Here is a 17061-nt window from a genome sequence, read left to right on the forward strand (position 1 = left end):
CTCAGCAGCTGCAGGAGCAAACACGAAGGCCTGTGAGTGTGCATGGAAACAGCAGCTTTGTGCTTCTCCAGGGAAGAAAACCAGCAGAATAAAAGCAAAAATGGGGCTTAAGCAATCTATGGAACTGAAGCATAACACATGCTGATGACATTCTCAGCCTCAGGTGCCACGAGGGATGAGCAGTGTAAGGTGACTGTTGCCCCCCATGCGGCAGAAAGCATGCAGAGAAAACTGAGCCATACACACCTAGTGAGGTACCGGAGTCTGAGCCTTAGAGCTGCTGGGACATCACCCACTAAGACTAGGACAGGACAGACAAAGCAGGAGAGCAGCCCCAAGAAGAATCAGCTACAAGAGAGAGGAAAGAGAGACAGAGTTAGTTAATAAGGTATTACAGCCTCTTCTGTACATACGCAGCTCCAAGGTTCTTCTCATGTGTTGTAGAAATTATTTATTACACTGTTTTCCTCCTAACTTGTAGTAAAAGAAATAACATTCAGAGAAGCCAATCCTGAGACTCCTAAGGAAAAAACCCACCTTGATTAATCTGTTTTGTTATCAGTGATCAATACTTGCATGTTTCTGTGAGATTTACTGTTAATGCCCTGAATCAGGGAAAACCCTACACCGGAAGGAGGATGATGGAATGCTGCAAAGCTGGATATTGTAGCCGGGCAATTTCAAACACAGAAACCCAACATGATGCTCTCAGAAATGAGAGCTGTTATTTAGACACACAACTCTAGGCCTGTGCCAGATGTACAAGCCCCAAACTGCTCAAGATCATTTCACAGATCCCTGTTAGAGAGGGGACATTTGTTCCTAGAAGATGCACACAGCACAACAGCTTGTTCTCCCTGTCTGTGTGTGTACCTGTCTGATCCTCTATGAGACCAGAGCAAAAGAAGCTTTTGGGATATCAGGTCATCTGTGTAGCTCAGAAAATCCCTGATTTATTTTGTCTTGAAACATTTATCACTGAAAATTCTCTGGGTCAGCAGCTGCCAATTCAGTCCCTGTTTTTGCTGGAGAATGCACAGAACAGAACCCATTTGGTGAAGGCACAGTTCTATGCCAGTCTTAAGCTACTACCACATCAAAAATGCTGCAACCACATGGCACAAAATGCAGAGCCAGTAAAAACTCACACTGCTGGTTCAAATGTTTTAGAACATTTTCAAAGAGGAATGTTGCCCTGGCAGATTTTTTGCTTGACCAGGTACTGTCTGCCTTCCTGAAGCCAGCACAAACACAATTTCTTGTTTTTCAGCCAAGTTACCAGAAATATGATCCTTTCTTTGCATGGATCCAACCTCAAAGGGCACAGAACCATCATGCCAGAAATCTCCTTTTTTTCTTAAACTAACAGAAGTAAATTCTATGTTCAAAACTTACATAGCTGTAACAAAACTGTGCATAGATATGCCCAAAGATGAAAGTCAGGAGGCAGACTGAGAGAAAGACTAATGCTCAAGTAAATGACCAGAGGGAGTAAATTAAACATAATGAAGTTTCTAGAGATAAAAGACTAACACTTTGGACATATATATATATAAAAAATACATGTAACACATTCCAAATAAACTGCTTCTCAGACCTTATGCTGAAATCTACCCTGAGCCTGGGTCCTCTCGTTGCTGTGGTTGACTGAGTTCTAATTTGACCCTTACGTGACAACCTCCACCAATGAATAGCAATGAGGAATTCACAAAGAAAGCTATTTCAATATAGTTTTCTGGTAGGCACAGACAGACACATTGTGCTGGTGTCAAAAGAAACAACAAAAAAGCTGGTCAGAGTTTTTGTGTTCCTTTGGACAGAGGCAGTCTGTGAAACAAGGTTTAAACTAGGGAATGAAGGAGGGCAGAGGAAATGGTAACAGAACTCCTTGAGAAGGAACTTTGCATCTTAAGGACATAGCAATGAATGCTGCAGTTCACTCCTTCCATTATTGCAGAAAAAAATGTCACCGTGCAATATTTGAGCTTTCACATTAGTAGGAAATTTCATCTGATCATCCAGCAGGAATAATTCTGTATATAAATAAATCCTGCAAATAAATTTGTAGAATATCACAATATGAACTGGGTTAAGCAGCACCAACAAAAGCATCCAAACATACTCCTGAAAGGCAATGCAGTTCCAACACTTAACTCACTACAGAACTGGCTCTGGTCAATAGCACTACAGCATCTCCAATCTTACCAAAAACGGTTCCCAGTCCATTTAAAAAGAAATAATTTAATTAACTTTTTAGTTAAAAGTACTGAAATCATACTGTAGTACCTCAGAAAAGATACAGTTCTCAGGAAAAAAAATTACAGAATTGTCTTATATCCAATTCAATCTCTATATATTAATCATTCCATGTTTAAATGACACCAGTCTTCTTCCTAGAACTTCACTTTGATAAAGATTCCTCCCTTCAGCACTTTGTTACTAGAGTTTTTCAGGTTTTCCTTCCAAAATTTCATGCAGTGTTTTCAGGGCTTGCTGATACAGTACATCTACACAGCTTTAATTATACCAGAGCTCTTTTTCCCCAGTAGGGTAAATTTCATCTGTTACACTCTTCTTCCAATTGGAAAGAAAAATAAATTATGGAAATACAGAACGTCTTTCTCACAACTGCATATATATAATACCATAAATAATTCAGTTTAATGCTCTAAAGTTCAAATTGAAATATTTTTACAAGGGCAATTTCTAAAGTAAACGCTTTAGCCTATGGTTACTTTTACCCAATGTAAAAAGAAAAAAAATCAATTTCTTTATAAAATTTGTCATTTATAGACAGAACAACAAAGAGCAGCTTTCTGAAGCAGAGCTCTTGCTCTCTGGGACCTAAGGACTTGTCTACACTGAGTAAGCTGAACTCCTCCATCACAGCTCTCATTATGCCACACTTCTTTCAGAGATCAGTGTTTGTGTTAATTAAGCATAAAACAGCACAGCAAAATGGCAGCATATTACTTCACACCTACTAAGTGTCCACACTAAGGTTTAATGGGGTATGTGATAGTCTATAAATTCACACTCTGCACTGTAAATTCTCTGTGTAAACAAACATTCCTCAAATATCTCCAAACGAGTGTCTAGGTGGAATAATTTTTGTAAAAATCTTGTAAATACCAAAAGACTGGACAAGGCAGAGATGGTTTCTCATGGAAATAAATCAGAATATTTTGATTATTTCAGCAATTCCATTTGTTCAACACTATACCTTATAATAATCAGGCCTATGTTTACAAATTGCCAAAAACTTCTTTTATTTCCCTTTCTAGTTTTTGTTTTCCTACAGAAATAAAATGAAACTTGAAAGTCAAAGTTAGAACGCACAAGATCATACTTTGCAATCTCTCTTGGAATATGAATAGTCAATTTGCTGCATCTCAAGCCTCTGACACCTTTTCTTCTGCCTTGGAACTTGCCAGACATGATTGCTACCAGCTTGATTAGTTCATAGGCCGATCACTTTACCACCCCAGAACACATGTCCTTGCATACTAAAGCTGCTGCGTGCCATCGATTTTTCAAAGGTCTCCCCACTGAAATCAATAAGGAGCTCTGCTTAAAAATGGATTGCACTTTGTGGTCCCTTTCCGAGTTGTGGATATCCAGCGTTCCCGCAGCAGCCTCTGGCAGCAGCTCCGTGTCCCCCAGCTCCTGTGAGCCCAGTCTGACCCTAACCCACACCAACAGACCCTTCAGCACTCATCACTCTGAGCGGGGACAGACCACAGACAGCCCCACCACAACCATTTCCCCGGAAAAACATCTTCAAGCAGCAAAGGAGAACTCCTCCCCCAGCCTCTGTGACTGTTAAATAGCATCAGGCCTTCAATTAACCACAGAGGCTGTAACATTTTCAACAGAAATGACTTCCTCACTGTAGAGGCACCCTTCAAGCAGAGCCACCCAAAATCAATACACCTGTTCTCAGAACATGGCTATTTCAATGAGAAGGAGAAAAAAGATAAAGATCAAAAGCAGCACAGTTCATAACTCCACTCTGTCCTTCTTTCCCTCGTATTTTAAAGCTTGGCTTTATTAATATACAATCCAATCTGGCTGCAAACAAGCCAGACACACAAACACAGTGTTACAACCTCATGCAGTTACTCCACAGAACACTTGTAAGAGTTCACTTAACAGTATAAGAGAACCCTCATTTTTCTTGTCTCTTAGGAGTTTAGAGCTTTGGCAAAAGGGCTTCCAAGTTTAAGAGAAAGGCTACTGCTAGGAATGGAAGTGGCTCTGCGTGGGGAGGCACAGCTGAGAACAGTATTTCTGAGCATTAAATCTCTACAAAACACAGGACAAGGCTCAGTGGGCTGCCTGCAGCTCCCGAAGCCAGGCCACTTTGTCACGGGTGGAACAGAGTGACTGAAATACGACAGCAAGGTTGGAAAACCCTGCAGAAGCTCATAATGACTCCTTCATAAAAGACACCATTGTGCTATCATCAAGCAGATAAATAACAAAATGGAAAGCAACAAAGCTGAGGTCAGCTCTGCAGTCAGACAGCCCAGCAGCTTCACCCATTCCAAATGCCCCCAGCAGGCAGCAGGCAGTGTGTTTAGGCAGCATATTCAAACTCAGAGCCATTAGGGAGAAAATGGTCCTTTCACTACACATTTTGAGAGGAAAAAATCCAACTCTGACCCTACAGAACAGTGAGTGTTTAAGCTCAGCAACAGATGTGTCAAATGACTTATCCCAACCATGAGGAGTTAATTGATGCTATAAATAGCACTCTGCAGACAAATTTTTTTTAAAAAAAATCCACTTAATTCTAGTATCCAAAGAACACAGTCTAGCTCTGCTTCTCAGTAAAACTATTTTCCTTTAAAGAAGTGGGCTTGGATGTTTTGCATGTAGATTAACACAGAGAGATAATTTGATTTCAGGCTATTGAGAGATTTCCTTCCCTTTATGTTTCAGAAGAACAGGGCTGCATGCAGCTAAATGAGATCCATAGATTACAGTAGAAGAAAGGCCAATAAAACTGCACAGCAACATTCCTGGGTAATAACAAATGCTTTTTAATTCTAGGGCTCCAGTCTCAGGGTTTATGAGGGCATTTCCAATTACTGCTTTTAAGATTAATGCAAATAAGTGCATCAAATAGAAACAGATTCTTTAACCCATCTGAATCAAATATTTAGTATCTCCCATGGCATTTTATACCAATAAATAAACTGGCACTGCTAGGAAAAAAATGCACAGGTCTGAAGCTTTCAGGGCAAGCCTCTTCCCTGTGGTTTTCACCTGCTTTCAGGAGAAATAATGAAACTAAAACCCTTCAGCTGTTTTCCAAACCATGGGTCTTGTTTACCTCTCATAGCCACACCCAGTAGATTGAGTGGCTGCTCCATTGCTGCACCAGGGAACTGAAAACGTCAATATAAACAGGAAAGAACATAATGTCAATGTTCATGTTTAATTTTGGAAGCTACTAAATCAAAATAATTTCATTAGCCGCTTACCAACCAATCTTACTGCATTGCTCTCCCATATTTCAGCCTCTCTCATTAAAAACAATCAGATTTCCACCTTATGTTGCTTTAAACCAGGAACAGTATCAAAGAAGAGATTAAAGCAATACAAAGACAAAAGAAATGGAATAAGGCCCACTAGCTTTAATTCTCTCCAGTAACATCTGTGTCATTCTAAATCCAGGATTTTTTTTCACGAAGCTACGTTTGGAAGCCTGAGGCACTAAGTAAATCCACTCTGTTTAGACCAAAACTGTTGGTCTGCTTTCTGCAATGGCTTGTGCAGAGCACACCCTTCACTGTTTCAGCATCTGTAAATTTAAAATGCAATCCAAGTTCATTTTACCCTTGTAAGTTTAGGATGCAATCCGAGTTTGTGCTGATTAACACCACAGCTTTTTAGTATTACAAGGCAAACATGCATTTGAGAACTAATAAATAATTTCTGAGCAAAATAAAAGTATTTAACTCATCTGCTGTCTTGAATAATCATTCAGTTCATGCATAAACATAAAGACAGGAAAAACAGATACATTTTAATGAAAGTCATAGAGAAAGCCATCATTCCATATGATGGATTTTAGCATGTAACATCTCCCAACAGAACAGCCTTTGTTACACACTGCAGAAAGGTGCAGCTAGAGGTGGTGCCTGGTGAGAAGCATTGCCACAGGAGCTGCCAGTTCACCTCCCCTGGTCCCAGGTGCGAGGTGCTGCTGAATTTTCAGGGCAGAAATCCTCATCCCTGAGAAGCATTTCCTGTCCTATTAGCCAAGCATCTTGTCTGCTGTGGGGTTAAACTAACAGGCACAGAAGCCCTGAGAGAGCTGCGTTCAGGACGTGCCTGGTTCACATCAAGATGCCATAGTAACCCCATTGATTAGTCCTGACTCCAGCCTTCTTCCCTCGTTCAGATCTTCCCTTGCACACAGCAGGAGCACGGTGCTGTGCCCACACTGCCAGGTGTCACAGCCACTGAGCAAACCTGCAGGTAGCAACCTTCAAGACTAAGATTTCTATCTTTATTCCAGGAGATTTTCTTCACTGGTTTGTGGCTCTGTCAGAATTGAGGCACTTGGGCAGTGGCAGAGCACTGGGAGCAGTGTCCAGGCAGGTGGAGAGCCTGGCACAGGTCACCACAGCTTTGGGCTGGAACACACCAACACCATCCTGGGCCTCCAGGGACCCCCTTCCCCACATCCCTGCATGGAGAACCTGGTCTGAACCTGACCACTCATAAACCTCCATTCCAACGGGTCAGCTACCACATTTAAATTGCATCTTCTGTACTGAGGCTGACCCAGGCCTGAAAATCATCAGGAACTGGGAAAAATAACGGATTTAGGGGGTCAGTACCAATTGTCTTTTGGAGAAGTCATTTACTTCTAGCTAGCTATAGTTAGACTCTGATCTCATCCCTTCCAAGCCTATCCTACATTTTTATCTTTGCCTAAATCTTAATGCTTTTTGTAGTTTATATCCCCCATCAAGAATATTTCCTATTTCCAGGAACAAACTTATCACTAGTGCCTAATTACAGTTATTTGGAAGCAGAAATATTTCTTCCAAATCACTGAAAATCTGCTCCAAGAAACAACTTTCTATTCAAACATCCCTTTTTAATAACCATCTTGCTGATGATTGCTGAGTGGGAAAAATAATAATTTTGCTTTAACTTTCTAACCACTTCAAATGTTTAAAGCAAATTCCCTCTATTATATTAAAATTAAAATCCTGCACTGTATAAACAGGAATACATTTCAGCTATAATAAACACTTCTAACTAGTTTCATTAAAACTATGAAAGGAACAGAGGTAAGTCCCAAACAATTCAGACAGTAAATACAATGTAAACTCTGCTGAGAATCTTTCCTACAAACAGCTTTGAAACTTTAAATGGGCTATTTATTTTCAATAAAACTTCTTGGTTTGACATATACAAAAGGAAATGTGTTTAATCTAAAAACAATCAAATGAAAATGGAAAAAACCTTATAAAAATCAGTAACACGATACTGTGCTATTCAGAGGATTATTTTCGAGGAATGCTTGGCTAAAACTATAATCCACCTACACAGAGAAAAATAAAGCAGTACACAGAAGGGAGCAATATTTCAGGAAAATAAACAAGAGTGCTTCAGTATTTAATCCCATTATTCACTTTCAAGTCCTAGATTTAAAACAGACACATCGAAGTATTGAGATGAATTCAGAGCAGCTAAAAATGCTTATGGTCATCCTCTAAGTGACCAGAGGATTGGCTTTTGATTCCAGAAAAGACTGAGCCAGCAGGGAGGGCATGGAGAGAGGAAAAGACACCCTGAGAGTCTGACTCTTACGGTCTGTAGGAAGAAGTCCCCCAGCTGAGAGGGATCCCCTGCTCTGTCAGGAGTAGAATGAACCTAAATGAGCATTTCCATGGAAATAGGAAAAGGGAGAGATGGATCAGAGAGGGCACAAAAGAGAAAACCATCATCCCTGTTTTCCTCAGCTGCACTTGGCATTTTACCCCTGCCACTGCCTCTGTCTGGACACAATGAGTGATGGCAGAGGGTCCTGTCCTAGTTTCAGTATTAAGAGATATCACAGGGCTATTCCCTTTCTGCTCCTCAACCACTCCACCACTATGTTAAACAAATTTTAGTTGGCCTTCAATAGCATGCAAACAAAGGGATTTCTGAGGTGTAAAGACAATTCAATAAAAGGACAGTGATTTAAGAACACACATAATGAAATAGTAACAAGACACTCAAGAGATTCAGCTGCAGAAACACAGTACCTTTTATAATCTTTCTTTCTTGTAGTGGCTTTTAAGATGGAAATTCTCCCTTGGTTTGATAATAACTCTGTAAGAGAAACAAAGAAAATAACAAAGATTTTTATTCTATCTGGGGGAAGTAGGAAGAGGGGATTATTTTTGAATAACTGTTAACATTTACATAATACTGTGAAAGTCTTTTATTTGTGTCTCTCCTTGGTTCCCCTTCCCGAGTCATGCTGGTTCCCCAAAAGCATTAGCTCTGGCATCTATTCCACCATCACCTGAAATCCCAAGAAAATCCCACAGAACTGGAGTATTGAAAATAAAAAGATCCATTAAAATATCCTCCTTATTTCTGTGCCAGTACCACTCATATGTGCAAAAATCACACATTCCTAAAATAAAAATTTAATACAATATATATTTAATTCCCCACTAATTCCTAGTTTTAAAAGCAAAAAATGTTTCCCTCATAAGCACAGATCAGAGTATTTTCAGTCATCCAGGTCTAAATGCCATCTAGTGGCTCTAAAAATGTCAACTGTGGTTCCACAGATACACCTCATCCCGTTTGACATTTTTTCTTCTAACAGCAGGAAATAAGAGAAATTGGGGCAGGAAATTCACCAGAAAGAACTCGAGAGTTTTTCAAAATCTCGTTTTTTGTTAGAGTTTAATGCAGCGTTCCCATTAGAGCATTTCTTATCCGAGCAATTTCCCAAAGTTAACCAGCAGGATCCTTTGTCTTGGCTTCCCACTCTCCCACTCTATTTCTGAGAGCAAGAACATTTCAAGGAGCTGATTCCTGCAATCCCCCTCGCTGGGTTTCACTCAGGTAAAGTTTACCCAAAAAGCAGACATGCCCCTGCCCTTCCATGGACACATGGCTCCATCACTTGACCCTTCCTCACTGCTCCTCCTTTGCCTGGATGCACAGGGCAGCCAAATAAACATCTGAGTGCTAAGTCAGGAAAAGCATTTCAATCCTACAGACTCACCGTAACCACAGAGGTGCTAAAAAAAATTTCTCCATCTCTGATGTAGGAAGAGAGCTTCTTTGAAGCATAATTTCTTTTAGCTTTTGTTTCCTAAGAATATGACTTATCTCCTCTAAGTAAGCTAACTGTATTTATTTTAAGACAGAAATAAATAATGTTTTACATTTAGTGTCACCTGGAACAGACAAAAACTACTGGAAAAATACTTCCCTTGATTTTTCTTTCCTCCTTTCTCACCTGTATTTTTGTTGTTGATTCAGAGTAAAGAAGACAAGCTGCCTAAGGCTTGGGATGTCTGGGTTAAGACCCAGTCCCACTACAGCCTTCACATACAGCTGTGGGATGTGGAATCTTTTTTTATCACATAACCTGGGAATAAAGTGCATTTTCCTACTTCACAAGATCTCAAAAATATGTATATAAAATATCAGTGCTCTTATATACACCCACACTATTACTGGTGTCTTCTAGTGATAATCGCATCTGTGCAGCCTGAAATTTAGTGTTGATTACCAAGAAAAAACTCCTTGTCTTTTTAACACAAATCTGTCGTTTTTTATTTTCCTCTCTGAGCAGGGCATTTGTCAGCCCAGTGACAGTCCCAAATGTGCTGTGTGGGTTATGGCACACACCTGGATCAGACTATGCCACGTTCACAGGGGCACAGTCCAATGCCAGAGGGAAGCCCAGCGCTGGTTTATATCGGCTGATGCCAGCTCAGAGCTTCAGCCCAAATCCTGGGAAGGCTGGAGCTGGCTGAGGCTCTTGTCTATCCTGTAAAAGCCCCTTTTCAGCCCTTGGATGCTGCCCATTTGATACCATGACCTGTGGTGCAGGGGAGAGGGGGGAACAGGCACCAGCTTGGACAGCATTACATTTAATAGAACACCTGTGTTTCATTACAAAAATGCTGCTTCATTCCAGTGATATACTTCTATTGCTGATTTTAATCAAGTAACTTACAGCTCTCAAATGGCAAAGGTGGAGAAAACCCTGTAATGCCTTTTCAGATTGCTTGTTATCTCTCACTTGTAACTAATTACCCCAGTTGCACTGTTAAAGACTGAGCGGTTTTATGTTTGCTCGCCAACAAATGACTAAAAAAAAGAAATCAGACAATTAGTCTCTAGCTATAGTAACTAATTAAGATAAATATTTTCAGAACAAAGAACTTAACAGAACATCAAGGCACTGACACTGCAAAAATGTCTGAGAAAGTAAAGCATCTATCAGCAAAGCACTTCTTGCCAGTCAGCGAGTTCCACAATTGCATCCCCACCACACTTCATTCCTGTCCTACTCCAGTGAACATAATTAGGTATTAAAGCTTTTCTAACACGGCGAGAATGTGAGCAGCTCACTGGACTACAGGAAGACTTAGGGACAAATTCTGATTCTGCACCATTGCAAATGTGTGCACTGCCAACAGATGAGCACTTTTACATAAACAGCATGATGGGAAGTACAGTAGCAACCTGTTCTACCATTCCTTTTTCCATTCCCAATGTCTCATTTTGGGTCATCAGCTATGGCTGGCTTGTGCTGGTAATCCACTCCTCACACCTTCTTGGTCCCTTTCTGAGCATCCATCCAAGCTCCGGACAACATTTGATTTCCATCAGTGTGAGGAGCAGCCTTCAGCCAGGTACAGACTGGGCAGCTCCACTGGATGGCCTGTCCTTGGCCACTGTGGCAGTGTGAGTGCCAGCGACAGAGGCAGTGTGACACAGGCCACAGCTGAACACGTTCTGGGCACAGAGTGGATCCCTGTCCTCTGCACAGAAACTGTGACATGAGCACTGCCAAGTGTGAGGGAAGCAGGCAGTGTAGTCCAAAACAGCCGAGACAAAGACATGGTGTGGAGGGACAGCAGACTGCTTTTCAGCTCAGCTGCAATACTACTATAAGCACCCATTGCAAAATCTTGCCCAGGGTATGAATGAAAAGCCTTTATCTTTGGCTCTGTCACTCACATGACCTCTATGGCATTTGTGTCATTAAAATAGCTAATAAGGATTCTGATGATGTAATTTATTTGGCAGCAGAAAAATTACCTGCAGACTCACGGCTCCAGCCCTCACTGCACACTTACAACCTCAAAGCAGCCTCAAGGAACAAATGTTTCTGCCGCTTACAGAGGTGGATTGCAGCACAACTTCACTTGCCAACAGCTACCCCAATGGAAAAGAGACCAGTGGAAAAGAGCTCACTTAATCCCAGATTAATTTGTCTGTCCATGTTTTGTTTTTATTGATTGCAAGAAGCTGACACCCTCCAATTGTACGTTTTCCTTGGCAAGGGCTCTATCTCAGATAAATCACCAGAAGTTTGGGCAGAGCTGAATAGAGCTCTCTGAAGTGTATTCTGTATCTGCTGTGATTTACTTAACCAAGAGACAAGGAGGTGAAAAGGAAGAACTCTTCCTTCACCTTACATCTTCATTTGCTAAGCTGCTATTTTATTTCACAAAGCAATGCAGGGGATTCTGCCTGACAGCACAGTTCCGCTTTTATGTAAGGTATCAGATGGAAACATGAGGTAGCTACATTACACAACTCAGTGTGTGGGTATATGCTCTGTCACAACTTGCATCAAAACATATGAAACAGTCATGGGAAGTGAGGTTTTCCTCTTAAAGACGTGATACAAACATAATGAACAGCAGCCACCCTGCACACTCATTACAAAGCTTTCCATCAGAAGAGGTGGACTTCAAGCTGTTTGATATTTTAATATTTACTCTCAATTATCTCTAGAAATTTATTTAAACCAGCATTATCTTTGTGTTACTTAGGAGCTCTGAGTTCCCTTAGAAACTCCTACTCATTCTTAATTATAGTGTAAATCAGCATGTTAACATCAAGCGAGCAGCCACTAACTAAAGGAGCTGATACAAATGCAGACAAAGTTGGGACAGAAGTAGTGGCAAAATGCCCAGAAAGTTCCAAACCCCCTCTGAACAGCTCAGTCAACGTGGAGAGATACAGAGAGAAAGAGACCTTTCAAAAGAGATGTGCTGGGTAATAGCAGTTACTGCCAATAAATTTTATATAAATATTACAAAAGTAGTAAAGAGCCCATGCATCAGTACACAGACATGTCACAGATAAGAACTGTGGCTTTTTAAAATGTCAGGACTGAAAATGTACAACAGCCTATAAAATGTCACTCAAGTCATTACATGCTACCAGTGAAGTAAATCATTTATTAAAGAAACAATGGCTGAACTAACTCTGCCAAACCTGGTGCACCTATTTCCTCTACTGTGTTACTGTGTTGATAAAGACATGGCATATTAAAAAAAAATGTATGAAATACAGAGCTACAAAAGGCAAAGTACAGTGAGTCACTCTGCTGTGCTATGATACAAGCAAAATTAAAGTTAATCCTTTCTTCTGAAGGAAATGTCACAGACTTCTGTGCATTTGGTAAATTAATATTTATAAGAAGCCCAGACAGTTTAGTGTTTTTAATACAGGACTAAGATTTCCTCCTGAACATCAAACAGAGAAGGTGCACTCAAACAGCAGTTCCTTGATTGCAACAAACCTAAATGACAGTATTTCCAAGATCTGTTTTCCATCATGTCATTCCGATTAGCAACTGGGACATTTGCAAAATCCACCAAGTAGCCATGAATTATACATTCCTAACTCTTTAAAGTTAACACATAATAATCTTCTGATCAAGAGCATGCTGACAGCTGCTAGTACTATGTTCCTAATAATTCTCATTACAAACAGACATCTAGCAATGGAAAAACAAGATGTACATGGTCTAGTACCAAACTGCTGCAGATATATATGTAGTAAGTGAGACTTTAACAACAGCATTGTTTCAACAACTTACATACCAATAAAACTAAAACTGAACACCTTTTATTGAAAAATGTAATTTAAAATTTTACAGCCTAATATACATAAGAATTCATCACACCCAATTAAATTAAAATGTAGCAGTTGATCACTTTTTATGAAAATTTTGAAAGGAATTTTGTTATATTACATGCTAATATGGAGTTTCATTTAATTTAGATGATGAATTATCTAATTTTGTTTTCTAGTATACTAAGGGTACCTAAACTGAACTTGATAGCATTCATGGGGTAACCAAAGTCACCTTTTATGTATTACAGAAAGAGGATAAATCGACTCATTTAAATGGGAGGCAAAGGTGATCTTCCAAAATTCTATAATGAAACTTAATCTTGGAAAAAGAAGGATAGAAAAAATAATCCTCGTTTTATTAATAATACATTAGTGCCTATAAAGTTCACAACAACTGTGGGAAACTGGCTGCAGGTGTTTGTATTTTCCAGGGTAGAAATTCCTCTCTCAAGCAAGCCAGACCCAGTCCTGGAACCGTAAGGTCAAGAGGGGATATTTTCCAGAGCAAGCTGGAATTTTCAGAAGAATCTTCGCTCACAGCTCTAATTCAAGAAGGAAAGCTGCAATTTGCAGTCAGTATCCTGCTGTATCCTAGAGCACAGCTTAGCTGCTGTGGCAGAGCAGAGCCATGTCCCAGTTTCACTGGGATGACAACCACCAGCAGCACTGTGCAGGCAGTCGATGTTCCTGTCAGATTCTCCTGGGCTGCTCTGACCACGTTCTGCCTGCCCAACAGCTCCTGCCCTGGCAATTACACTGGCATGGGTTCCACTCGCAACAAAAGCAGCCACCAGGTATTTTGTCAAGCTAGGAAATTTCTTAACTGAAAACGTGCACTTGAAAAATGTCCAGTTCTTTCTGCACTCAAACAGAAGAAGAAAAATCAGTCTGAGTGAAAGATTAACTGACAATGTTTTGTGAATAAAATTATAGGCTAGTGTAGCTTAAGATGTTTTCCTGATAATTTGCATTGCTACGGATAAATCTGAATACTCTTAAAATCTAAGATGACCACTAGAATACTTCATGCAGTCACTACCAGACCAGCACCTAACCCTGTAAGTGGCATGAGACCTTCTACCACAGACAGATGACTATCACAGGCTAATAAAGGTAAAATAAAGGAACAAAAAATAAAGGTAAGATTGGAGAAATTGCAGAGAGAATGACAATTTGCTGAAGGTCAAGAGCTTTGAGTGAGAAATCTCTGGAATCTCAGAAGTAATCCTTAACACCTAAGTGATGCTTTCTTCTTGTCCTTAAAAAAGACACAACTGAATGAGGCCTCAGTCACACCTCTTACAGTTCTTCACATGAAGCAGGATTTTAGTTTTCTTTTAAAACAAGAACTTAAAAAAGTACCTTGAAACAAAGGGAGTCCTGTGGCAAACCTGCAGAATCCACAGCACTCTTCTGGGCAGTAAGAGCTGCACACACCTCCCAGAAAACTGGCAAGGTGGATGTATGTGTATGTAGGTGTATTAATGAACATCCCCAAACTAACAAAATACATATGAACAGCCAGGAAACCAAATGGTACAAACAGTCAGATCATTTCAGATGTGCTGGTTTTCTTTAAACTTTATGTTCCACAGAAGCACTGATTTGACTGATGAGGTTTTTGCAGGATGCAAAACCTCGAAGACGGCGAAAGAGAGCAGCACATCTGTCTGACCTACACAACAATTATGTATTCTATTTAATTGCATAACCATGTTTCTATTTGTCTTTGTTTAAAAATAATTTAGTAAGTTCTGTTTATTAATGATGAACTGAAGGAAGAAGCTCACATGAAGAGAAAAAGTAGGGCCTCTACTCAGTCGTGCACATGGAACAGTGTGACATTAGCACAGATTACAATCCCTAATATAAATTGCTTCAATAAAGCAAAGGGGGGAATTAAAGGTGAATTACTGTAGTAATCTAAACTGAAAAACAATTTCCAAGAAAAGATATAAATAGCATCCAAAATCGCTGCTCTAAGAATGTAAAACAGATGGGCAGGAAGAATATCTAGGGATAGAAGAAATCAATCATTTGCAGTTCATACAGACGAGAGCTTCGAAACCTTTCCCAGCCAACTGGGAATTCACACAAAAAGCAAGGACAGCTGAATTAAGAAGGAAACATGAAGAATATTTCTGTTCCAAATTCCAGAACTCTTACAAGCTTCATGCTTCACTCTAATGTGTTCAGGCTCCTGGGCAGTCATAGCACTCAGGCTATTTAAAGATAGACCAACTCACTCAAACACTAAGCCACAGGTGTCTCAAACAAGAGCAGCTAAAACATGCACTGTTAAGGTTCCAGAAGTATGTGCTCCCACACCTGGATAAAAATTCTGTAAGTGTCTATAATCTTACATTAATTGAAGTGTGGTAAATATATGCATTTATTGATAAGAGTTTGTTTCTTAGTGTTTTCAGCACATATGTTTAACGATCGTAGAATTGTAACTGTTTGTTTGGTTTAATCTGGTCTTTAAACACTGAAAGAGTTCAGCCTCTTCTTTTAAGAGGATTAAAACATGAAAGCAGCAGGAATTTGGTTATCCAGGCACTTCTGAAGCAAATTATTTGCTTTGCCACACTGTTTCCTTTTTTATGGTGACTTCTCTCATCTTTTTCATGTATTACTGTAGCTCCTCTGATATAGAAAATTTATTACAAATCTACTGTAAAGAAGTAGAATCAATTATTTAGACCTAAAAAAATTGAACTTTTTGTTTTGTATTTATCTTTAGGGCCAATAAAGGGGGATTACATGAAAACATAATTCCCAAAACTCTAACATCTTGCTAATTTCAAGCAACTTCTTGTTGTTTTTCTAAGAAATAGGAGGATGTGCTACAGAGAACATAACCAAAAAAGAGTGCTGGGATTCTGAGACAGACAAGCCAGTATTTAAAATAGAAAGGGGAGAAAAAAAAAAAAAAAGAGGTGGGACAATAAACTCAGATCACTAGAAATTTGGCAATTACAATAAACTGCCTAATCTCTTTCTGTGATAACTTGCCCTCAGAGTCCCAAATCCTGCATTTTGCTACCAGTGGGGACACAAACAAGAGCCCAAAGGTTTCTGAAAGGCCAAATTAAGCAGTGAAGAACTGAGGATTCCAAGAGCACACACTAGAAAAAGCCTGGCAGTGAAACACTCCGACACCAAACACAGTTGTAGGAGCAGGAGAACACAGGAACACGGGCAAGGAAAGGCACTCAGGAGAGCCACATCTGCACTGTGAGCTGTGCCACCAGTGAGCTGGCAGTGGCAGGGAGTGCCAGCCTGGGACCCTGAAGAACTGTCCCAGCTCCTGGCAAGACAGCCTCAGTCCCTGGATTTATCCCTCCCACTGGATGTGCTTTCTGGGGCTGCTGGGGCAACTTCCCAGGACAGAACTCTGAATGCATGGAGCAGCAATGGACTAATTCACATTCACTGATAACTCTGACATGTGATTTAGTGACTGCACAGAACTGTCTCTGTGGCTAGGCAGAGGGAAAATAAGAAGGAAAAAAACACATGCAAGCAAAGAAACAAGGAAAATAAGGTGAACAGTGAAGAAAGCACACACTCAGTGTGTCCTACAGAGCCACTGCTGGCCAGGAAAGGGAGCAGGTAATTACTAGAAGAGAAATAAACAGGGAAACAATTCACATACATTTGCTCCATGTTACAGTTCCGGCTCTTCATGTTGATAGAAGGATTAATAAACATTCCTGGTAAGATCAGTAAGTGTGGACCTGCATTGCTTTTAAAATTTTATGTATTTGTCAGTACAGACTGCATACACCTGTTGAATCTGTTCTTCAGTACCATACAACCTTTCCCCTTTTGCTCACAAAAAGCAGAGAAATGACAACAGCTAAGGTCAGAGTGGCAGTGGCACAGCACTTGGCGGTGTGATGCACAGTGGCACAC

The 17061-nt window shown here is 40.2% G+C and overlaps 2 protein-coding genes across 4 annotated transcripts in view; one reads left to right on the forward strand and one right to left on the reverse strand.

Annotated features, from left to right (window-relative positions):
- The window catches only part of TANGO2 (transport and golgi organization 2 homolog), a 423798-nt gene that overhangs the window by 298175 nt on the left and 108562 nt on the right, over positions 1-17061 (forward strand). The window lies entirely within an intron of this gene.
- The window catches only part of ARVCF (ARVCF delta catenin family member), a 251817-nt gene that overhangs the window by 156687 nt on the left and 78069 nt on the right, over positions 1-17061 (reverse strand). For all 3 annotated transcript variants that reach the window (XM_066331417.1, XM_066331418.1, XM_066331416.1), the window contains one exon: positions 8277-8343. The gene's annotated coding sequence lies outside the window, so the exon portion shown is untranslated. The remainder of the gene's footprint in view (positions 1-8276; positions 8344-17061) is intronic.

Source organism: Sylvia atricapilla, chromosome 17, assembly GCF_009819655.1.
Source record: "Sylvia atricapilla isolate bSylAtr1 chromosome 17, bSylAtr1.pri, whole genome shotgun sequence".
NCBI classification, from domain to species: domain Eukaryota; kingdom Metazoa; phylum Chordata; class Aves; order Passeriformes; family Sylviidae; genus Sylvia; species Sylvia atricapilla.